At 31.7% G+C, this 25,885-nt stretch overlaps 1 long non-coding RNA gene across 1 annotated transcript; it reads right to left on the reverse strand.

The window, feature by feature from the left end:
* Positions 1-1,286: 1,286 nt before the first annotated feature.
* LOC120182794 lies at positions 1,287-22,557 on the reverse strand. The gene is made up of 3 exons (XR_005521867.1): positions 22,345-22,557; positions 3,228-3,234; positions 1,287-1,333 (listed from the first exon to the last, which is right to left on the reverse strand). It is a non-coding gene; the product is annotated as an uncharacterized LOC120182794 (long non-coding RNA).
* Positions 22,558-25,885: the final 3,328 nt, after the last annotated feature.

Consider the following 25,885-nt stretch of genomic DNA (forward strand, 5'->3'; position numbering starts at 1 on the left):
AAAAGGCGTTGCCCCAGTAGATGTTCTAACAGTAGTTCGGTATGCATATAAAGCAAAAGGTAACTTCTCGTGCCAATCTTTGTAAGTTTCAGTGGTCTTTGTAATGATTCTCTTGATGTTCTTATTTGCTGCTTCAACTGCCCCATTCATCTTTGGACGATATGCCACTGAGTTTGCATGTTTGATCTTAAATTGTGCACAAAGTTCAGTCATCATCTTGTTGTTCAGGTTCAGAGCATTATCTGTAATGATCCTTTTTGGTAGACCATACCGGCAAATTATTTATTTCTTTATGAATTTGCAGACTGTGGACCTCTTAATATTGGCATATGAAGCAGCTTCAACTCACTTGGTAAAATAATCAATTGCCACAAGGATGAAACAATGTCCATTTGATGTTTTTGGTGTGATTACTCCAATGACGTCTATTCCCCACATAGAAAATGGCCAAGGTACTGTCATTACATGTAAAGGAGATGGGGGTACATGAATCTTATCTGCATATATCTGGCATTTATGACATTTCCTTGCATAATCAATGCAATCTGTGTGCATGGTAGCCCAATAGTATCCATATCTCATTATTTTTCTAGCCATGGAAATACCATTTGCATGTGTTTCACATATTCCACTGTGTACTTCTTCAATGATGCTTCTGGCTTCGCTGGTATTTAAACATCTCAATAGAATTTGATCATTGCTTCTTCTATACATAGTCTCGCCATCAAGAAAATATCCATCAACCATTCTTCTCAAGGTTCTTTTATCAATTTCAGATGCATTTTGTGGATAACTTTGATTTTTGATATATTGCAGGATATCATAATACCATGGTTTACCATCTACCTCTTCTTCCACACTATAACAATGTGCAGGAATTTCATATACTTGCATTTTGATTGGCATCATATCAACTTTCTTAGTTGCCTGAAACATAGCAGCTAATGTAGCCAAAGCATCTGCCATTTGATTTTCTTCTCGAGGGAGATAATTGAAGGTGACTCTCTCAAATTCTTTCACTAATTCGAGGGTAGAATTTTGGTATTCCAACAATTTGGGATCTTTTGTTTCCCATTCACCTCTCAATTGAACACCACTAACGATGAATCTCCATGTATCTTGAGACATTTGATTTTTCTTTCTATAGCTGCTTTCAATCCCATGACACAAGCTTCATATTCCGCCATGTTATTGTTGCAAAAGAACTCCAGTCTACTTGTAAAGGGATAATAAATATTTTCTGGAGAAATTAACACTGCCCCAATTCCTCGTCCCAATGCGTTGGATGCTCCATCAAAGTAAAGCTTCCAAGATGCATCATTTGTTCTGACTTCTTCATTCATGGATATGCACAACAAATCTTCATCTGGAAAATTAAAACTCAAAGGCTGATAATCATTCGATACACGACTGGCCAGAAAATCAGCTATGACACTTCCTTTTATCGCTTTTTGGTTGACATATACAATATCAAACTCGGATAATAACATCTGCCATCTAGCCATTCTGCCTGTCAAAGCTGGTGATTCTATTAAGAATTTCAAAGGATCAAGTTTGGATATCAACCAAGTAGTATGATATAACATGTATTGTCTGAGTCTTCGAGTAGCCCACACCAAGGCACAACATAATTTTTGTATTGGTGGATATTGAATTTCACAATCAGTAAATTTCTTGCTCAGATAATAAATGGCTTTTTCTTTTCTTCCAGATTCATCATGCTGTCCCAGTACACATCCCATCGAATTTTCAAAGACTGTCAAGTAGAGAATTAACGGTCTATCAGGCATTGGTGATACTAAAATGAGGGAATTGGATAAATATTTCTTAATAATATCCAAAGTTTCTTGACATTCATTATTCCAGACTTCAGGATTGTTCTTTCGAAGTAATTTGAACACTGGATCACATTTGTCAATTAATTGAGAAATAAACCGAGATATATAATTTAATCTTCCCAAAAAGCCTCGAACTTCTTTTTTTGTATTGGGTGGTGGAAGATCTTGATTTTCTTTTACTTTATCTGGATCAATCTCGATTCCTTTTTTGCTGACCACAAATCCCAAAAGCTTCCCGGAAGTTACCCCAAAAGTACATTTAGCGGGGTTGAGCTTTAATTGATACTTCCTCAATCTCTAGAAAAGCTTTCTCAAATTTTGAATATGTTCTTCTTCAGTTCGGGATTTGGCAATCATGTCATCTACATATACTTCAATCTCTTTGTGCATCATGTCATGAAACAAAGTTACCATGGCTCTTTGATACGTTGCCCCTGCATTTTTCAATCCAAATGGCATTACTTTATAGCAAAACGTGCCCCACATGGTTACAAATGTTGTTTTTTCCATGTCTTCAGGATTCATTTTTATCTTATTATATCCTGGAAAGCCATCCATGAATGAAAACCATACGTGTCCTGCAGTATTGTCCACCAAGGTGTCTATGTGGGGTAATGGAAAACTATCTTTCGGACTAGCTTTGTTGAGATCTCTGTAATCCACACACATTCGAACTTTCCCATTTTTCTTTGGTACTGGAACAATGTTGGCTACCCATTCTGGGTATTTGGCTGCCTGTAGGAAACCTGCATTAATCTGCTTCATCACTTCCTCTTTGATCTGCAACAACATTTCTGGCCTCATTCGCCTGAGCTTTTGTTGGTCCGATTTATATTCTGGATTGATTGGAAGCTTGTGCATAATTATATCTTTACTCAAACCAGACATATCTTGATAAGACCAGGCGAAGATATCTTTGATCTCTTGAAGGAGATTTATCAATTCTTGTTTTATCTGGATTGTCAGAGTAGTACCAATTTTCACCTCTTTCATTTCTTCATATGTTCCCAAATTTACAGTCTCAATCTCTTCTTTGTGAGGTAAAATTTGCATATCTTCTTTTTCTACCAGTCTTAATAATTCAGTAGGAACATCACATTCCAGTTCATCCTCACACCCATTGATTTCTTCCAAACATATGGGCTGCTCTAAATTTATCTCTCGATTAAATTTAGGAATAAACATGCTATTAACATTGTGACACCTGCAAATTTAAGCCGGACATATTTATGAAAGAATATAGTAAATTTATGAAATAAATAAATGTAAAAAATGTAAGAAAATGTAAAGAATGATTGCCATCTGAAAATTTTAAAGAAAATTTCTTATATTTAATATTAGGTGAACTTAACATAATTTCCTTTACAATATAACAAAAAGTTTTCAAACTTTTGGGCTAAACATAAAGATTAGTTCTGAATATTACTCTGTGTTAATATTAAAAACTATAGGAAGGTCTTCAGCGGTCCAATTGTTGAGTGTTTCTCCAGGAAAACAAGGGCGAATCCTAGCTAAGTATTTGCCAGTCTTGTTGTCATTCATGATCATGTTGATAAATAATCATTTCATAGCTTCTTCAACTATGCTTTGATCTTTTGTCAACTTTTCTTCTTTAAAGGCCTCAACAAGCTGTTGTTCTATATTAATTGTTCCCCCTGATCTGAATGTGGTCTTCAACTGTGGGAAAAACATGTGTTCCCAAAGGATTTCTTCTCATTTCAACCTTGCCTTTCTATCTTCACATCTTCTTTTCATCTATTTGTTCTTTTGCTGAAAATTGGGCTTAAATCCAAGCCCAAAATGATCTTTCTTCATCTTCATACTTACAGGAACTGAACTCCCTTGAAGATTCTTTCCTAAACCTTTACCAGTTTTAGCTCCGATACCTAAAGTATGTCGTACCGCCATCTTGGTGCAATCAGACAATCTGGGATATGGAATTTTGCTTCCTTCTGCAATAAAGGTTGCATTGAAAAATTCAAGAGCTTGGAAAAAGCATTCGAGAGCATCATCATTGGTCTCAATATACGGAACATCACTTGTTATAGACGCAATGATTTCTTCTTCAGCTCCTACGCATATTAGTTGTCCATCAACAACGAATTTCAATTTCTGATGTAATGAATAAGGAACGGCTCCTGTAGAATGAATCCATGGTCTCCCTAATAAACAATTATATGTAGGGTGTATTTCCATTACCACAAAGTCAATATTGTACACGACTGATCCGATTAACAACGATATTTCCATTTTCCCAAGCACCTCTTTTTGAGTGCCATCAAAAGCTCACACTACATTCTGATAACTTTTCATGTGTGATTTATCCACATGCATTCTTTGAAGTGTGACTAGAGGCATCAAGTTAAGAGCAGATTCATTGTCAATCAATACTCATGGCAAAACATGACCATGACAATGTGTGGTAATATTCAAAGCTTTTACTGACCCCATTCCACCTTCAGGTATTTCATCATCCGTGAACGTTATGTAATTGTCAGCGGCTATATGTCCCACAATTCTGTCAAGTTTATTGAGGGATATATCTTCAGGGATAAAGGTTTGATTAAGCATTCTCCTCAAAGCATTTCTGTGTGCTTCTGAATTCATCAATAGATCAAGAATAGAAATTCGCGCTTGTTGTTTATGTAGTTGTTCAACCACACTATATTCACTATGTTTCAGGAATTTCAAAAATTCTTGTGCTTATTTTTCTGTTACAGGCTCATTGAATGCTGGAGGGGATTCATCATCAAATACCTTTTGGGGTATTACTATGGCTTTTCCTTTTGCTTTCACCTGTTCTGATGCATTGGATGTTTCGGGAGAGTAACATCTCCCACTTCTTGTAAAGAATCTGACTTCACTTACTACTTCAGACGTCGAATCCAGATTCTGTATTTTCTCTTCTGTTTTTTTCCATAGAAACAGATCCTCCTACCATTGAAACATTGGTAGTATAATTCCAAGGTACCCTGCGGGTATCCTTGTATGGAAATGGTAAAGGAGTTGTGATAACTACTTTCGGCTTTGTTGGTGCAGGAATCACTGTAGATGATTTCACATTAATAATCACAAGATCATTTGTTCTCTGATTAGGTTTAGAATCATCTGATGAGCAAACATCATCTTCTCTTTTCCCTGGTTCTTCTTCAAAGAATTCTATCTCTCTGTTATTCATCAATTTTTGCATCAAATCCCTAAATTCAGGACATAGTTGAATTTCATGCCCCTTCTCTTGATGATATTCACAATAATTCTTGCCTTCATTATGCTTTGGCCTGAATTCTTGTGGAATTATACCGGATAAGGAGAGTTGTTGAAATATCCAAACAAAAGGAGATTTAATTTCAAAAATGTCAGTTTTTGCTTTCTTTCTGTTCTCTTCCTGAATTGCATTCACGTTTTTATCTCCATGATTTGGCAATGGATGATTTGATGTAGATGGTGAATTGAATTCCAACTTTCCAGTGTTGATCAAATTTTGAACCACCCTTTTGAATGTCAAACAGTTTTCAATAGAATGACCCGTAATTCCTTCATGGTAAACACAATGTGCCTTTACATCATACCATGGAGGGAATGGTGGTTGCATAGGAACCAAAGGATAGGGTCGTATAACATCTACTTTTAACAGTGAATCATAGATCTCAGCATAGGGTACTGGTAAAGGTGTAAAAGAAAACCTTTCATTTTCCTTTCGAGATCCTCTGGACTCTACTCGATTAGTGTTTGTTTCTTCTTTCTTAACCCTTGGTTGGGTTATTGTAACACTTTTCGATGAATCCTTGTTGTAAGAGTTTGCATTGTTGACTTCATTCTCCTTTTTTCGGTACATAGGTCTTTTGGAACTAGACCCTTCATTTGATTTAATTTTTCCACTTTTCAAGACATTTTCAATGAGTTCTCCATAAATGACCAAATTTGCAAAATTTCTGGTTGCATTCCCTATTAGATGATTTAAATAGGGAGCTTTTAACGTATGGACAAATATTACCGTGGCCTCTTTTTCTGAAAGAGGTGGTTGAACTTGGGCTGCTGTGTCACGCCATCTCTGAGCATACTGTCTGAACGTTTCGTTATTCTTTTTCTCCAAATTTTGGAGAGTCCATCTATCAGGGACCATGTCTGTTACATGGCGGTACTGCTCTAGGAATGCCTTAGCCAGATCTTTCCAGGATCTAATGTTGGCTTTGGTCAATTGAGTATACCATTTTAAGGCTGGTCCTGTCAAACTATCTTGAAAGCAATGAATTAACAATTTTTCGTCTTTCACATATCCTGCCATTCTGCGACAAAACATAGTAATATGGGATGAAGGACATGTGGTACCGTCATATCTATCAAATTCGGGAACTTTGAACTTAATGGGGAGGATTAGGTCTGGAACCAAACTCAACTCACTAGCATCAAACCCATAGAATGATTCAGTTATTTCCACGGATTTCATTCGTTCTTCTAAGCTCTTGATCTGTCTGGTCAATTCTTCATTTACTTTTTCTTTCTCATTCAGCTCATTCAAATCTGGGATTAGATGCTCAGCATTAAAATCCCCTATTTTCACATATGATATAAGTGGATTTTTACTTGAAGATGTAGGATCCGCTTGTCGATTTTCATGTGGTTTGGTTTCTTGAAATGCTGATGTGCAGGCATTGATTTGTATAGGTGTAGTACCAGAGTGATAAATTGGTTCTGGTGGGAAACCTAGAGGATACATAGGTTCTTGGTCGAAAGATATAGGATTTTCATGCATTTTTCCAATGATAGCCTGTCTTTTAAACATGTCTTCTATTTTCTGCATCATGATGTCTTGTGAATTTGCAATACTGGCTTCAATTTTCTCTAGCTTCATTCTCATCTCTGCTTGTTCTTTATTATGCTGTTCCTCAATACGTTGTATTTTATCCTCCATAATTTTCTTAGTAGCTTGTCTAGTACCGTAGTGATGTTGTATTTCTCTTTTGGCCCGAATAACTGCGATTGAAAATTCTTTTGATATTATTTTTTCAAATTTTAATTAATGAATGTTATAAAAATTATACATAAAGAAAATAATGCAATGAATAATGAATGTATGCAAAATGCATGTATGTACAAGGTATTGATCCCAAAAAGTTAACTATCATAGAACAACTTTCATCGGCATACAAAAGTTTCTTTATAATAATTCATAACTACAGATAAGGCGTAGCTTTCCTATTAAGCTCTATAATTTCTTTCATTAGCCATGACACCTTCTTTCCGAACTTAGAAACTGGATCAACGTGATGCTCAATTATTTTTGCTTCAACAGCTAGTTCCCCAACATATCTAGCAACTTCGCTCATTTGTACCATGGCCTCGAATACCATATTACTTCTTTCTTCACTTCTTTCTACATAGAAATCAGTTGATTTTTGCCATTGTTCATTAGTTCCTTCGAGAGTTTGCTCTAACTCAGTGATTCTGACTTGACAATTGTGCAGAGTTTTTTCAAGATCTCTAATGCGTCTTCGTAGTGAAGCACTTTCCTCATTACTTTCTTTGAGATCACTAGGTCCTAGACGAACCTTTTCTTGAAATAATGACTCTTCAAGTTGCAAAATGTAAGCATTAAACTGAGTTTTTGTTTCTAGACTGATCCAGATCTTCTTCAAGTTTTGTTCGTGCTTCTTGCGTCCTTTGATTAAGCTTCTGGATTTGAACATTCTTGTTTCTGCATCTTTGCATCCAATTGCTAGCCACTTCTTGCTCTACCTCAAGTTTGGTGTTGAAATTCTTTCTTTCCAGCTCCCATTTTTCTTTTTCAACATTGAACTCTTCAATCCTTTGGCCCCTGACTTCAAGTTCGGCAATCAGATGGTTCATTTCAGATTCAAATCCCTTGAACATGATATTTTTCTCACCTTCAAATTTATCAAGAATGTCATTCTTCATCTCTTCTAAATCTTTGACTCGATCCCTTTCTCTTTGCATTTCATTCATGATCTTACGGTGTTCAGCTTTGTGTTTTATAATTCGCTCTCTTCTATCAACTTCAAAATCTTCCATTTTCTGCTTTCCTTTCTCAAGGCTTTTGAGTAGACGGCTATTCTTTCCTTTTAGATCTTCCACTCGACTTTTCTCGATGTTCAATTCTCTGGTCATCTGTACTGTTGATCGGCTTGGTCCTGATGCTTTCCGAGATTTATATAACTCCTGGTAATTTTTCTTTAATGTTCTGAATTCACAATCAATTTTTTCTTTGTTTTCTCTCAACATTGCACATTGTGATGAATGAAAGTCAATGTCAACACCCAACATAGCTTTATCTCTTCTCATTTGCTCTAATTCTCTTGAACAATCTTCTGTTTCTGCTTCAAACTCAGCTCTCAGGATTTCAATCTCTGATGGAACCACCTTAATGTGATCTTCCATAGAGATATCCTCATTTTGGTCTGGTAGAGGAATATTTTCATTTTTCCTGACAGATCTCCATTCCTCATAATCAGGAGTTAGCATTTCTTTTGCTGCTTTAGCTCGGATACAAAAAGTTGTTTTCCAAGCTGTAAAGGCCTCCATGATATTTCTTTTATAATTTTTGTTGTGGAATGCAAACTCAGACGAATGTAATCCAGCAGTGACAGGTACAAATTGACGACCTTCATACTGTCTTATGACCAAAAGGGGTGCATATCCGATTCCTCCCCACAATCCGAGCAGTATTATCCAGTTATAATTACCACATTTGTAAAAAAATTCCCTTTGGATTTGCCACGGGGCTCACCAAACAATGTCATTGCTTTGCAGATTTCGAAAGGCATTAATCCACATATCTTTCGTAATTTCTTTCGTCGTAATTTCTTTCGGCCATTCTTGCTCTAGAAATTCTTTTAATGGTGAGTAGTCCGTATTAAAGCGCCGGTATGAAACCTTTTCTGTCCTCCAGAAATGGCTACGGATCCAGACATATAACAATTGGGTACACCCTGAGAATCTTCCACCTCCTAGCTTTCTACAAGCGTTTAATGATCTGAAAGTCTCTGCTAGAATTGCAGATGCAGGATTAATCTTTTTTGGTAGCTGCTCAAACAAATCTACTACTGCAGCTTCAATATATCCCAATACTTTTGGGAAGATGACCATACCATACATACCCAGAGCAAAGAGATCGAATCGTACTTTAGTGTCTGGATGACTCTGAATAAGTTCTTTAATGTTGGTCCAAGCAATGCCTTCGCTTTCGCCCTTTTGTTTTGTACGGGATGCCACCCATTCCTCTCATACTCCAGCAATCTTTGCTAATTTAACTCGAAAAGGTTGAGTTTTAATTGACTTTGAATAAATTCGATTCTCCAAAGCCCCTTCTATATGTAGCAAAGTTGTGTACTCTTCAATAGTAGGGACCAAGTACTCTTTATTGAGAGTGAAGCAATTATACCCTGGATTCCAGAATTGAATTAGGGCTCGAAGTAAGTCATCATCAACTTCGACATAGAGCAAATATGGGATGTCTCTATAAGTCTGATAAAACTACAACTTTTTGTTTGAGTCCCAACTCTCCCAAATGCTTCGCAAATCTTGCATATCATTTCTTTTTAGCGAAACCGGAGCATAACTGGTTAACTCAGATACATAGTCATCCTGCAGACTGTCTCCTCCTTGTCTTTGTAAGTCCTCGGCCCACTATCTTACTTCTGAATTTAGAACTATTTGATTTGAACACTTTTTATCCATGGATGAAGGTTTTCCAATGAGACAATTAACACGAGGATCAATGTCTTTTATCCTGTATGATGCTATGCAAACAGAATAAATAAAGAACACACAAAAAGAAATGAATTAGTTTACATAATAAAGAAAAAATAATTTAATAATAATGTCTACCTAAATATCCTTATTTAAACATGCTTTCTTCATATTTTAAATAATTTAAATTCACATGCAATTTAATCAGTAAGAAAATAAATAAATAAATTAAAAGGAAAGTTAGAATTCATTTCTCCTGTGTGTACACCTATTTTGGACAAAATTTCGGCATGCCTTCAGATCGGAAGAGTTTCTAGGGTTTATTATATGCAGGGTTTCAGATCTAAGAATAAAGGTACCCGAATTGTCCTTGTTAGTGCCCCCTTGGGCTGTTAACCCTCAATCCTAGTCCATCACAGACTAAAGTGGATCGAGTTCAATTCGAGGGGATACACTTCTCTATGCCTGACACGGAGAATAAATTCTCATGAAGACATAGAGCATATGAACCCCGAAAGTTACTTGCTAGGTCTGACACGGAGAATAAATTCTCACGAAGACGTCGCTTTCACTCCCACTTAAAAGGGACAAACTCAATTATAGAGCTTTATGTTGTGCAATGCAAGTGTTGTGTGTGAGGAGAAATGTTCAAACCTCTGACAGAAAAATAAATAATGAAATAAAATACTTGCAAGTAAAATGAAATATAAATATAAATACTATAAAAATAATAAGTATATAAAAAATTTGAAAAGAAAGAATTATAAATTAAATATATGAATTTTTAATTTATAATTAATAGAGACAATTTATAATTGATTTTAAAAGTTTGACCAGCATCCCCAGCGGAGTCGCCAAGCTGTCGTAACCGATTTTCGTCTGGGCACGAATTTTTTACTTGGCGGGAAAAGTGATGTGAATAAATGGTTTTTAAAATAATTTGGGAGTCGCCATCGGCCTTTTGGGTCAGGTAGGTCGAATACCTAAAAATCATCCTTTAAAAGAGTTTTTAAGAAAACATCGATTAAAAGATAAATTGATTTGCGTTTTAACCAAAAATTCATTTTTTTAATAATAAAAAGGGATTCGTGGTCGGTTAGGATTGGGTTTGAGGAAGTCAAAATGGCTCTTAGAAAGATGGGAAGGGAGAAAGCTATCGGTCCTTATCAAATTCCTATCACTGTGTGGTTAGCCCTAGGAGAAGAGGGAGTTAAGTGGTTGACTAACATCTTTAATATTATTTTAGAGACTGCCAAGATGCCAGAGAAGTGGAGAGAGTCTACGGTGATACCAATTTATAAAAATAAAGGGGATCCCCAACGTTGTGGTAACTACAGAGGTATTAAACTACTCAGTCATACCATGAAGCTATGGGAAAGGGTGATAGAGGCTAGGTTGAGACAAGTTACTAGGGTTTCGGAAAACCAATTTGGCTTTATGCCAAGCAGGTCTACCACTGAGGCGATTCATCTACTTCGAAGGCTTATGGAGAAATATAGGGAAAAGTCGAGAGATCTTCACATGGCGTTCATTGACCTTGAGAAGGCTTATGATAGCGTTCCTCACGATACGATCTGGAAGACTTTGCAAACGAGACGGATCCCAACTGCTTATATCCGGGCGATTCGTGATATGTACTGTAGATCTACTACTTACGTCAGGACTACAATTGGCGACACCGAGGCATTCCCGGTGGAAATCAGACTCCACCAGGGGTCGGCTCTTAGCCCTTACATCTTCGCCTTGATTATGGACGACATCTATTGTGCGACACCAGACGGTGTACCTTGGTGTATGCTTTTCGCTGACGACATTGTCCTAGTTGCTGAAACAAAATATGAGTTGAATAGTAGACTGGCTACCTGGAAGACTGCTTTGGAAGAAAAAGGTTTAAGGATCAATATTGAAAAGACAGAGTATTTATGTTCAAACTTCAATGGGAACCAAAACGATGAAGATGTAGAAGTATGCATAGAAGGACACGTTCTTCCCTCAAAGGATTGTTTTAAGTACTTAGGGTCTATGATACATAAAGATGGGGGTATAGATGATGACGTTACACACCGTATAAAGGCGGGATGGCTAAAGTGGAGGGCCGCTACTGGAGTTTTGTGTGACAAGAAGGTGCCTCTAAAACTTAAGGGAAAATTTTATAGAATGGCAATAAGACCAGCGCTGTTATATGGATCAGAATGTTGGGCAACGAAGAAGGATCACGTAAGGAGGATAGAGGCCGCATAAATGAGAATGCTTCGATGGACATGTGGTAGGACTCTGTGGGATATGACGACAAATTCTGCTATTAGGATGTCCTTGGGGGTGATGTCTGTTTCCGAAAAATTGAGGGAGGGAAGACTACGGTGGTTTGGGCATGTCCTTAGGCGACTACCGTCGGATGCGGTCAGGAGGGTAGAGTCGATTACAGTCGACGGTGCCAGAAGGAAAGGACGACCAAGACGGAAGTGGGAAGACTGCTTGAGATCTGATTTGATGGATTTAGGCCTTACCGAAGACATGACCTATGATAGGAAATTATGGAGGCTTGTGACTAGGGTAGTCGAGTAGTGTGGGTCACATCTATAGGGTGTATCATCTCTGTCTTCTTTTAATGCATTTGTAGTAATTTCCATGACTTTTACTTCTTATACTTTTCTGTTATTGGTATTTATGAAAGATTAGAACTGGGCTTACTATCGTTGACTTCTGTGTATCATTCTCGTCATGTTTCCTCTGTTAAATTTAGCCGGGTCTTATGTTTCTGTCTATATGCAGAGATTCTTTCGCAAGGATTATTTTGTAGGGATTACTCTCCATTACAGAAGCACATATGATATTAATGACTGCATATGAATACTATTTATCTATGTATTTATGTAATTATTTATACATGCATTGCATTTTATCTATATTTTTAATTTTCTGACTGCCGGAGGTCTACCACGGAAGCTATTCTCAACCTGGCGTTGGGGGCAGCCTACTACCCTACCTCCCCCTTACCCCATACATATGGGAATTGGGTTTTGTTGTTGTTGTTGTTGTCTCTATTATTAGAAATTAAAAATTCAAAATATATTTAATTTATAATCCTATTATTTTAAGATTATAATTATGAAAAATATATATTAATTTATATATATTTATAAATAAAATATTTATTTATTTAGAAATATCAGAAAAGGACTTCTAGATGCCTTAAGACAGCTCTTTTCTTTGATATTAAAAAATAAATAAATAATTAAAACAATTAATATATAATTTATAAAATAAGATATTTATTTATTTAAAAATATCAGAAAATGGACATCCAGTTATTTTAAGACTGCCCTTTCTTAATATTGGAAAATAAATAAATATTAAAATAGGATTAAAATAAGTTAAAAATAATTAACTAAGATTTTAATAAATAAAATACATATTATTTATTATATAAATATATATATTTATGGTTAAATAATAATAATAATAATAGTAATAATAAAAAGTAAACATATAAAATTAACATATAACTAAACAATGAACAAAATTAAAACTATATATTTAAAATAAAAAATTGAAATTAGTGACTAAATTGTAACTTAATAGAATTAAATACCTAATTCATAATTAATTATTTAAAATTTGAGTGACTAAACATGCTATTCTCCTTATTTATTAATTTAGTGACTAAACTAAAATTATATAAAATTCATATATCAAATTAAAATAAATTGAAATATGTTGTTCGGGGTTTAAAATATCAATTATTAAAATTAAAGGACTAAATATGTTATTTATCCTAAATATATTATTTAATATAAAGGACTAAAATAAATAAAATTAAAATTAAAGAACCAAATTAAAAGGATTATAAATTGATTTAGTGACTAAAATGTAAGGATTACAAATTAGGATGGTTGCGGTAAGGGTTTAACTTTTAATTAATTACAGACAGACCCCTCCCCAAAACGGCGTCGTTTGGGGAGGGCTATTTACGTCCCTAAACGGCTGGCCCGAAGGGCCAGCTCTTATTTCTCACTTTCACTCTCTCTCTCTAAACTGAGAGAGTTTAGAACTCTCTCGCTTCTCTCTAAAACAGAGAGAATGGCACCGGCCGGTGGCCGGAAAAATTTTTTTTACACCTAAATATAGATCGGACAATCCTATTGATGGTTCCGATGACCGTTTCCCTTAAAACACTCCCGATCGGAGCAAATCTACGAAAATACCTTCGATTTTCGAAAGTTTCCGATGACGTGTGAAGGCTCCGGTGATGTTGCAGCTTCCTCAGTAAGTATCTCTCCATCTTTTTCTTGTTTATTTTGGTGTTTGTGGTTGCTAGTTTGCTCGCCTTTTTTTCTTGTTTTTTTTGGTTGTCCCCTCTTGTTTGCAGGTGGTCGATGGCTTTATAGCCATCACCGGTGTGGCTCTCGGACCGGGTAAAAGAGTGGAGTTTGGTGAGTCACCGGACTTCCAGTTGTGACTCACCGTTGGGGCGACATGTGTGCGGCTGGAGTGGCTCTTCTGGAAGCTTTCGACGAGACATGGCAGCGGTGGAGATGGTGGGAGTAGCTACGGCGGCCGCGTGGCCCTAGGGTATCATCACCCTAGGGTTTGTGCTGGATGCGTGTGGGCCGTTGGATCTCTCACTGTGATGCTGAGGCGGCTGGATGATATGGAAACCCTAATCTGGTTTTAGGGTTTAGCTAGGCCATCTGGGTTTGGGTTTGGTCTCTTGTAACTGGGCTTGTCTGGGTTGGGCCAGACTTGGCCTGTTTGTAATAATAATTTTAATAATAATAAATAAAATAATAATAATAATAATATATAAAATAATAATAATAATAAATAATAATAATAGAAAATGGAGAAAAAAATAGTATCTTCAGTTACTACTACTGCCCCGTTAAAACCAAGAAAGAAAAGGCAGTTTGCCTTTTTAAGAGAGCCAGAATGAGATCCAAGAGATTCTTGGAAATTCAAAAATTAAGGGAAAACAAAAAGGAATATCATATGAAGACAAAGGGAAAATGGGGTTATGATTCCAACATGAAAATTCACGTGGGTGTTGTCTAGGAAAATAAAGGGGTAAACCATAAGGTATGTCATCCAAGTTTGGTGAGATCTTTACTTTGTCTCTTAATTTCCAAGTGTTTATAGTTATGACATAATTGTTTTTACAAGATCAATTTAGTCCATGATGTTAGTAATTAAATATTACTAGCTCTTCAAGTTTTTAGTTATGCAAATTGGGTTTCCAAATTATTAATTAGATTCTAATAAGTTATTTTTTATGGAAAGGAAAATTATTGGAAGTCGTATTTGTACGATAAATTATCCATGTTCGTTAGAAAAAGATTGGAAGCTAGAAATCAAGTTGGTGAGCTGGAATTTAAGACTAATATTTTGGGTTTTGTTGATGTTCCGATTTTGAGGTTTGTTTTGCCAAATTCAAATCCGGTAAGCTGTTTTTCACTGATTAATCACCTAATTCGATCATTTTTTCGGAATTAAGTTCTGTTTTTGATAAAATTTCTATTAATATGTATCTGAGGAATTATTGGAAGTCGATTTCAAGATTGAGGGCGTTCGAATTTAATTTAAATGGTCGAGCAATATGGCAAGGAAATCGAGGTAATACTTTACTACCTCTTTATGCTTTATGGAACATGTTTATATTGATAAATGCATGAACAAGATAATGTTGGTCACTTTGGTGAAGTTGAATAATTTATACACTCGATATGATGTGGTAGAAATTCTGTAACTAATTACGGATCGAATGACTAATATAAGAGATTGAGGAATTGTTAGATTAAATTACAAGTTTGTGATTATTGATAAAGAAATCAGCCCTGTATCTGCAACTTATAATTTATTTCATCAAAGGTTAAATGTTAAAGGTACTTGGATGAGAAATTATGAGAATACTATGGTAGGGTAAAATTACGAAAATACCTTTATGTTGTAGGATGACAAGAATTGTCCCTAGAAGTTAGTTAATAACTCTGAAAAGACATATTGATTCGATATAACTACTAATGTGCATAAGAAATGTTAGTTTTACTTGGAAATTTTGGATAACCGGTTTTTAAACCCTAGAGGGTTTGTGCAAGATATTAGAATTCTATTAAGGAATCATTTCAAGATAAGAGAATGTTCGGTAAAGCAATTGATCATAGGATCTCTAAATTATAATTATTTTCGTTAAGAACTAATATTGAAATTATCTGATTAAGAAATTATGAAAATGCCCTTGAGAGGTAAAATAGTTCTAGTTAACCCTGAATGAGAAATACTTTAAGGATTTGTACTTAACTCGATTAAGTACGGATTTGATTATTAAGATCCTGACTTAGTTCAGGAAAATTCTTGATTTTCCGTTTGTAAAATCTGAGAAGACACTTGACCCAGAAATATCCGAGTTATGAGTAAATACCTGAAGAATAATTTGTCGGGGTGTTCTGTTGTCATAATTGTTCGAAATAACTGAAATAAATGATAAGATTGAATTTAATAGGAAGATCGGACGGAAGAAAACGATTGAAATACGTTGAATCTATAAAATGACCAAAATACCCCTATAATGGAAATGACCCAAGAATACCACCAAGTTCAAGAATGATTGGATATCTTCGAGCTCTGAAATAAATGGAATAAAAATGAACACCAAAATTACCAAAATACCCTTGTGTCATATTCTAAGTAAATGCCTTGGATTAATTAAGGAATCCAAATAAGCATAGGTATTGGACTACCTTTAAAAAGTTATGGAACACAGCTTAAGTAAGCCAATCAACTTTAATGATATGTCAGTACCTGAACGACATAGATATTACTTGAATGCATGTTCGTCTACTCAAGTTTAGCTCAATGATAATTTTGGAAGTATTCAGCTCAGCTCAACTCTAAATCGCATTCAGTATTAAAAATTGGACGTTTGTTTGACAAATAAACCACGAAGACCAAATTAAACTGAATAGAAATGCAATATGTATTTGGAATTCAGAAACATCTGAATTACTCTGGAAAACTCTGAAGTAATAAGAATAGACATGATTGTTAAATGAACTAAATAACCTCAATGAATGAGGATTAAATAAGTGATTTGGATGAGTCTGGAAACACTGTTGAACTTACATGATGAATTATCTTTATGGGTTATGAACCATGAATCAAGTATGTCTATATTTCTTGATATCGTTGAAACATGGAAATGAAATAAAAACAGTTGGGAGATCTATTCAGCGATGATTATGGGGATGATATATGGATCTGCATTATGGTATTAAAGAGTGAATACACTGGAAGGATAATGAATTGACTTGTTGACATGCATCAGTTTGAGAGTTGTGTAACTCGAGTTGTTTGATAATACGGTCGATAGTCATAGATTGTAAATGACTTGAATCTTCAATTCTATATTTTCATCTAAAATCACTTCGGTCATGTTTGAAAACGTAAGTAACGCATAAGGAAAAGATTCGGAATACCTCATTTGGTTTAATTGGGCTGAAATCCTATGAATTCAAAGTATATTCCTGAATACCCCTGATTGTTTGGGTAATGAAATCACTCGCAGTAAATCTGAATTTAGAATTATTATGTATAAAAATTCCTGAACGTTTTCCTGATGCACATAGAAACTTAGTGGAATTCTAAAGTATCAATCTAAAATGTCTGATTAGATCGGTTAGAAATCGATTCTCTTCAATAAGATATTATTATTGGAATCCGATCAAATTGCACGAGCTTCATGTTATCCTTACCGATAATTACAAAATGCCTCTGAAAGATACTTGGACCCTCTAGTGTGTTCCCTAATTATTATTGAACTGTTTTATTGGTTTTAATATGAGGTACACTGAGTTCTTTGGTTACTGTTTTATTGATGCACCAATTTAATGTGATGATTTATGGAATTTTTGTCACGGTGCAATTGAACTTTTGGATTGAATTACAATAGTATAGCTCTGATCAAGCTAATAAACAGAATGGGCCTTTGGCTTCCCTTACTGTGTGCTTAGGGTAAGCTATATGGACTTGGACTTACGGGCTTAAGGATACAAGCTCTAAAGCTTATCCTTAGGTTGGCTTTCTTTTTGTTGTGTGCTGAGAGTAAGCTATATGGAAAATAGTTTTGGAAATTACTGATGGTGTACAAGAAAAGAGTTTAAACTATGATTTTCAAAAGTGAAACTTCATTATGATTTTATGATGATTTATTGAACTATTACTCGTTTATTATACCTACTATGATTTTATCGTATTGTTGGAACACACTAGACATCCTATTCGATCTCATGAAAATGTGATACTATGAATGCTTCCTATAAACTGTGATCTTCATGGTTTCTACTCGTTGAACTACTAATGGAATCCCAGATTATCTTGCAAACTGGTATACATTTGATTCAATAAGGAAATTATGGCTTCACATTTATCTGCATGTCCTTTAGCATCACTTGGTAGTTCTGTATTACTGAGCTTTCCGAAGCTCACTCTATTACTCAACATTGTAGGTTAAAAGAATTATACCAGTGCAGCTATCGACAACAGTAAGGGAGTTCTTCCGGCATTGTTTTCAGAGTATGGTACATGTGATTAGGGGGCATGTAATTGTATTTTGTTTTATATAAGAGTCTGGAAATCTGTTTTATTTTTAAATAGTGACAAATGATTTTATAAGTTTACATGTTCTGATAAAAAGTTTTAAATTTTCTGCTATTTTTACAGTGGGTCGCTCCGGTGGCCCTAATGTGACAACCCAGATCGGATCGGGTTATCCGCATCGGTCTGGGGGGTTACACTTAAAGCAATATGAAACATATCCATAATGTATTCCCTCACATTTACTTGACCCTTATACTTTATAGACATCAAAAAAGTAAAAAATGATGTCATTTAAACCTTATTGTTTTTGGGAAGATATTTCTCAATTTCGTCAAGGAAACCATTAGACTTAGTAATCTTTTCAGATTATGTGCCCCTAAAGGCTTCTAAAATGTTGTACTTCATGACCACTAGACTTATGCAATTTGAACAAATTTTACCTCTCAAAATCTATTATATCAATTAAGAATGTTATCCCCATGAGAGGTGGAAATTGTTCTTTCATTAGCGCAAAGTCTATGTTTATACAACCAAAACCTTATGTAAGTGCATTTTTCCATTCCTTCATATCCACTTTCCTAAGTGCATTTTTCCATAGAGAATATATTGTGGTTGCAATAAATAAATAAATAATTTAAATATATAACAAAATATAAATAAAACTGAAGCTCACATCTTAAGTAAACAAATAAATTCAAAATTATGATTAATTTTCATCATAAGATACCAAACACTACATCAATATCAAGTCTTTGGACAATAATATTATCAGTAAAAGATACTTTTGTTGTAGTAATCAAACATTGACAATAAGTTATGTCGAACAAAAGGTTAATATTTAGACTAATGTAATGCTCATGCACATAAAATAAATACCTTATAATTGTCACATGCTATTACCATATGTATCGTTTGCAATCCTTACTAAATATTAACTTTCCTTTTGGCAAATTAATAAACGCATGAATCACAAGAAACACATATCCATCTTGATATTTCAAATAAATCAGTCTACACAAAAGAGGTCACTTTGGCGGTATTTTATTTCAACTAATCTATCAAAATATCAGACATGGCCATAATATGAATTAATTTGTTTTAAAATATGTATATTCTATTAACCAACAATCTAAATTGAAAAAAAAACAAATTGAATATATACATATATTGCATTAACAATATAAATAAAATCATAGAAATATTGTCAACCAATCAATTTCTCTTAATTTATCTTTTAATTAAATTAAAAGATAATCAAAATAATAATAAATTTGAATACACTTAAACATTACCTCAATATATCAAATACTTCATTAATATTTCATCTTTAGACAAAATAATCACCTTAAGTGATATCTGATGTGGTACCAAACACTGATAATAAGAACATGTTAAGCAAAAATCTTCTTTTAGGTCGATTTATTACTCACACGTCAAACCGAATAATTATCACATGCTTATTACTAAAGTTGTAAATGTAATTATGTCAACTATTAATCTTCCTTTGGGCCGATCAATACTAACATATCTTAAGTTACATGTACAAAATATTTTCCATAATTGAGGTCATTTTAACGACTTATTACTTTAATTAAATCTCTCAAAATAAATATCAGTATTAAAATTTAATATTTTCTATAACAATCAAATGTCAAAACTGAAATTTCTGATCGGACTACAATACATGGAATAACCCAACAAGGTTACATAAAAAGTGCTATAAGAAATCGAAAACTTAAGTCTTTGATTGTTTCTGAAGAATTCCTTAAACATGCATTTAATTCACAACTTCATAAATTATTAAAGACAATTTGAACTCAAAACAATAAACATTTAACCAAAAGTCAAGATCAAAGTAGATTCTAATGAATAACTTTATTTAATTCACAACTTCATAAATTATTAAAGACAATTTGAACTCAAAACAATAATCATTTAACCAAAAGTCAAGATCAAAGTAGATTCTAATGAATAACTTTTTTTAAACAAACCGAATCAAATATATCAATGCCAAACATATATTCTATAATCCATAACAATAATCAAAAACCAAAATTGAATTTTCTAATCGCGTCATGCTTTTTGAAGTAACATATAATAATGTTGTCTAAATGACGTTATTAGAAACCCAAAAAACTTAAATCTTTTACTATTCCTCAAGAATGAATTCGCCAAATTAAAACAAAACATGATACAAGAAATCAAAACTAATATCATGGTAGAAAAAATCAATTATTAAAAATATAACTGATTATAAAACAAATAAATTTTATAAATCAAAACAAATTTTAACATCTTTGATTATAACCTTAATTTTATCAGATTCAAAACTCGAATTAATCGAAATAAGAGATAAGAAGGAAAAATAAAATTTCCCAAACATGATGCTAATAATCGCCATATAACCTAAATTAATATATGCAATTATTCCACAAATAAAACAATATCACAATTGAAAAAAAAAACAATTGCAACAATTGCATTAACTCAACACTACAACAATGTAAATTTTCCTTAACAATCATGTGTCCTAAATTTTAACCGAATAAACCATTGCTATTCAATTATGAAGTTAGTGCATAAAAACAAAAACAAAAATCCAACCCAACATTAATGGTGCCTAATATTTAATCAATATAAAAGTTGATTAAAAAACACAATCAAAATATGTCGAATATCAACTAGCAAACAACAAATTGTAAAGGGTAGTTATGCTGTACGGCAGTTTAATATAAGGCTAAAGAGATACGTTATCGGAAATGTTAATATTTTTTAATATTTTTAGTAGAGTGTTACCTAAAATGTTATTTTTTCTACCGAAAATATTAATTTCGTTACATAAAATGAATATGTCCGATATTAACATTTCTGGTAGAAAAAATGTAGAAAAAATAACATTTTAAGTAGCGCCCAATATTAATATCTTCGATAGAAAAAATAAAATTTTAGGTAGCACTCTACCAGAAATGTTAAAAAAATTAATATTTCCAGTAGCGTCTTTTCTTATTCTTATATTAAGATGTCTTTCCTTAGACACTCTCAATTGTAAACTATAAATAAAAATTACAATATTGATTATCGACATATGAATGAAGTAAATTGATGAATAAAAATATCTAAATTAGTAGAACTCATAAAATAACAAACTTGAATTTGAATATCATTCGGGATATCGAACCATAAAGTTTTAAGAATAAATTAATTTTAAAAAATAAATCAATAAATTCTCAATAATTCAATATGATGAGACGACGGTACCACTTGCTTGAACTAAATCATAATAAATATGAAATTAACCAGGATCTAATCATGTCAAATCATCAAGAATAAATAAATATTAGATGCGCAAGCGTATCTAAATTAATTGATATATTGAAATCCTTGTGATCTTCCAAGAAGATATAATTCCCTTAAGTATAAACTCAATAAAAGTAAATACGAGATTTTCTATTTCTTGGGACCATAACCTCTTTATATAGCTGATTTAAGAAGAAATTATTGTCTGTACTTACACTTTTATAAATACAACTTTAATATTATCTATACTTTTATTTCCATAACACTTTTAATACCTTATAACTTTATAATATAATTGGTCATTTAATTTAAGTCATATTTTATGATAACAACATACATTATAAATATATAATCATAATTATGGATATTAATCCAACAAAAGGGACTTTCAGTTAAACACAACAGCTGCAATTATGTTATAACAACACGTTTGATAGGCAGAACCTTAGCACATGACCTAAGAATGAATCAACTATCAGGAATCCCCTGCAACTTCGAACAATCAGAAAGTATGAGTATTCAAAATCATACACTAGCCAACGAATCCAGACAGTATGCAAGTTTGTTTCTTTTCCTATTGGCAAGTAGATTCAACTAATAGAACCGTATAGCAGATGAACCAATATAATTGGTAAAGTTCATCCGGTCATTTCGATTGCCTTGGGAAATCAGAAACTACCTAAAGGATCATAATGCTACTATCTAACTTCAACTAGTTATAGACAATCATGAAAATATGCAACTAGAGATAGGGAAAAGCATCTACAAACGTGCGTAGAACAGTTAATTACATGATAAAACATATCGGTCTTCCAATTACATAGTGATCGGACATTTTAGGGATGAACAGAAGAATTAAAACAATAAGAAGAATAATAAAAAGCACGTGAGGATTAAGGTTGAAGATTAGAACTGACTTGGGTCACGAACAGTGGCTCTGACAGTGTAACCCCGTTGTAGTAAGAACTTAACCAGCCATGAAGCTATGCAGCCTGATGCTCCTGTTACACATACCACCTTCCCAGTTTCCCTCAATTTTCTCTCTAGCTTCTTAATTTTCTGTCAATATTTTGGATGAAAATCTGGGCTGAGACTAAGCGAGATTCTTTGTTACGTTTATATTTAAGAAAAATGGTAAATTTTCTGTAAAAAAATGGTAAACTTTCTGTTTCGTTATGATATCTAATTTTTTTAGTTTTTTAAAATCATATCTAATATTTATATTTTGTTTTATTTTAGTACCTAATATAAAAAACTTAATGCATTTGATATCTAAACTATTAATTTTGACCCGTTTTATTACTTAAACTTTCATTTTTCTTTCAAAGTTTAACGTTAGTTTTTAACGGACATTAAAATAAAACAAAAACTAAATGTTAAGTATAATTTTAAAAAAAATTAAAAAATTAGATAATAAAACATACTAAAATTGATAGTTTAAATACTAAGCTCGTATTTTAACCAAAGCAAAATCAAAGCCGCCCGTTTATGACTTTCGTGGAATCTTTGAATAAGAACACGTGTTTGTTGATGGGTGTTTTAATCTTCAATACTGTTGATAATTGACAGTATTAATATGAATTATATGATAACTAACGTGTGAATGGTGACATATTAGAATGAATGAATGATTTAATTAATTTCATTAAAAATGCATTTAAAGAATAATAATAAATTTAGACTGGCGAAATACAGTGAGAGATTTTCCTCCACACGGTTGCCGATTCCAAAGAGAGGCTTATCTGATATATCAATCAACAATTATTGTTGTAAATGTTTATCTCGCTGGGACAATCATGTTAATATTTAAAAAGGCAAATTTGTTGGGATAGTATAGTGGGATTATGAATTTGTTGATATGAACTTATTAAAAAAAGGATTTGTTTAGGTAAGATGTTAAAAAAATATTCTTTTAAATAGAGCGAATGTTTCTGTGTCAATCGGAAATTGTATGAATTATTTAGTATTTGTAGGAAGACACATAGAAAATACAACATATTCTCATGTTAATTCTCGTGTTTGTCTTCTTAATCTCTATGTAAGAGACGTTAAATCTTTTTATGTATTTTTATGAAAACGTCAAATGTTCTATATGTCTTTTACTGTGGTTTATAAAACCTAATTTTAAAAAATAAATTAGGATGATTATTACATAATATCTTTTTCAAATCATTATAACAATAATTGTATTTATTTTATATGTGTGTGTACGAATTTTTCATCAATAACATGAACTTAGAAGTGCATAAGTCTATAGCGCACGTCGTATATTGTAACACGTCGCATACTACAACACATCACTAAAGTGACATACCGAAACACACCACCAATTAAATTGTACTGACACTATCATTTTTATTTTCTTTTTGTACCTAAACTTTAATTTTTTTAAAACCATCAATGACAATTTTGATGTGACATGACATGATATGTCAAAATTTTATTTCATATTTCCTTTCTATTTCTACGTCGTTACTTTTTAACTAATTTATTCAACCAAAATTAAATGGTGACAGCTATGTGGATAAAATAAAAGAAAACATTCTTGCTCCTGATAAATATAAAATTAGAATATGTGACACTTTAAATTAGGGTATGTTTGTTTCCTTGTAATTGGTTTTTCGAAAAATGTTTTCCTCATTTTCTAATGTTTTGGAGAAAAATAGATGATCAATGTAATTCATTTTTATGATCAACTGAATTTCCTTTGCATTTTTTTTGAAAATGACTTATGGTGTAATTTTAATAACATTTTAATAAAAATATTAATTATTAAATTATATTTATTGATAATTTTATAATAATATAATATAATATTTTTATTATTATAATTATATTATTATAATATCTAATTTTATAATTTTATTTAATAATATATAATAAATTAATAATAAAATAATATTATGAAATTATTGAATATTTAAAATATACTCCTTAAAATATAATATAATATTTGTATTTTAATATTATAATTTTTAATAGTTTAATAATATTATTTTTAATAAGTAATTAATATAATTAATAATATATTATTCTTATTTTAATAAATAATTAAGATAATTTATAATAATTTTATTTTAATAAAATATAATAATCTTAATATTTTTGTTTATAAAATTGTAGATATAATAATTTAATTAGAATATTTACATAAATAATATTAAATAAATTAATCTAATATTTTAAAAATAATAATATTATTTTTTAATAAATAATATTTTTTTTGTATTTAATGTTTACAATAAATAATTTGTAAAAAAATTATCAGCCGTTCGAAAATTAATTACATGATATCATCCAAACACAGTAAAACAATTTTTAGAAAAATATTTTCCATGAACTATACTACAAACGTACCCTTAATGATCGAAATCTTTGTCATTCAACTATAATTCAATTCTATTTTTATTATATCAAGCTTAATACCTACTTATATCATTATTAAATTAAAGAATAAATGTTTACTTTATTAGAAATAAAAAATAATTAAATAATTATTTATAAAATTTATATTAAATTATTATAAAAATTATATTTATAATATTATGAAATTATTTTAAAATATTTATTTAATTTTTAAAATCATATTATTTATTTGAAATTATATTAATTATTTATTTTAAATAATATTATTTTTAATTATTTATTTAATTTTAAATGATTTTGTACGGAACCAAAGTAATATTATTTTCATATAACCTTTGTATTTTCCCGTCATTAATTTTTAATTAATTTATTCAACCAAAATTAAATGGTGACAATTATGTGGATAAAATAAAAGAAAGTATTTTTACTCTTAGCATGAATTGAACCCTGACCTTTTACATAAAATGCATAGCACTTAAACATTGAGTTAAACTAGCAATTTAAATTAATTTTATCTCATTTTTTTAATTTATATAATATTATCATCACAAAATTAATATTTTCTGATAAATATAAAATTAGAATACGTGACAATTTAAATTAGGGTATATTTGTTTTCTTGTAATTGATTTTTTGGAAAATTTTTTCCTCATTTTATAATGTTTGTATGACGAAAAATAGATGATCAATGTAATTCATTTTCATGGTCAACTGAATTTCCTTTGTATTTTCTGGAAAATGATTTACGATCTAATTTTTGGTAAGTCAATTTATTAACTTTTCACTTCGAAGCATAAATACTCAAAAAACTATTATTTCATATATTTAATATTAATATATTATTTTAGTATCATTTTAATAAAAGTATTAATTATTAAATTATATTTATTGATAATTTTAATAATATAATATTTTATTATTATAATTATATTATTAAAATATCTAATACTATAATTTTATTTTAATAATATTTAATAAATTAATAATAAAATAATATTATTTCTTAATTTTAAAAATAATATTATTAAATTATTTAATATTTTAAATATACTCCTTAAAATATAATATAATTTTTTATTTTAATATTA

This window comes from Hibiscus syriacus, unplaced genomic scaffold (genome assembly GCF_006381635.1).
Source record: "Hibiscus syriacus cultivar Baekdansim isolate YM2019G1 unplaced genomic scaffold, ASM638163v2 tig00112738_pilon, whole genome shotgun sequence".
In the NCBI taxonomy this organism is placed as follows: Eukaryota; Viridiplantae; Streptophyta; class Magnoliopsida; order Malvales; family Malvaceae; genus Hibiscus; species Hibiscus syriacus.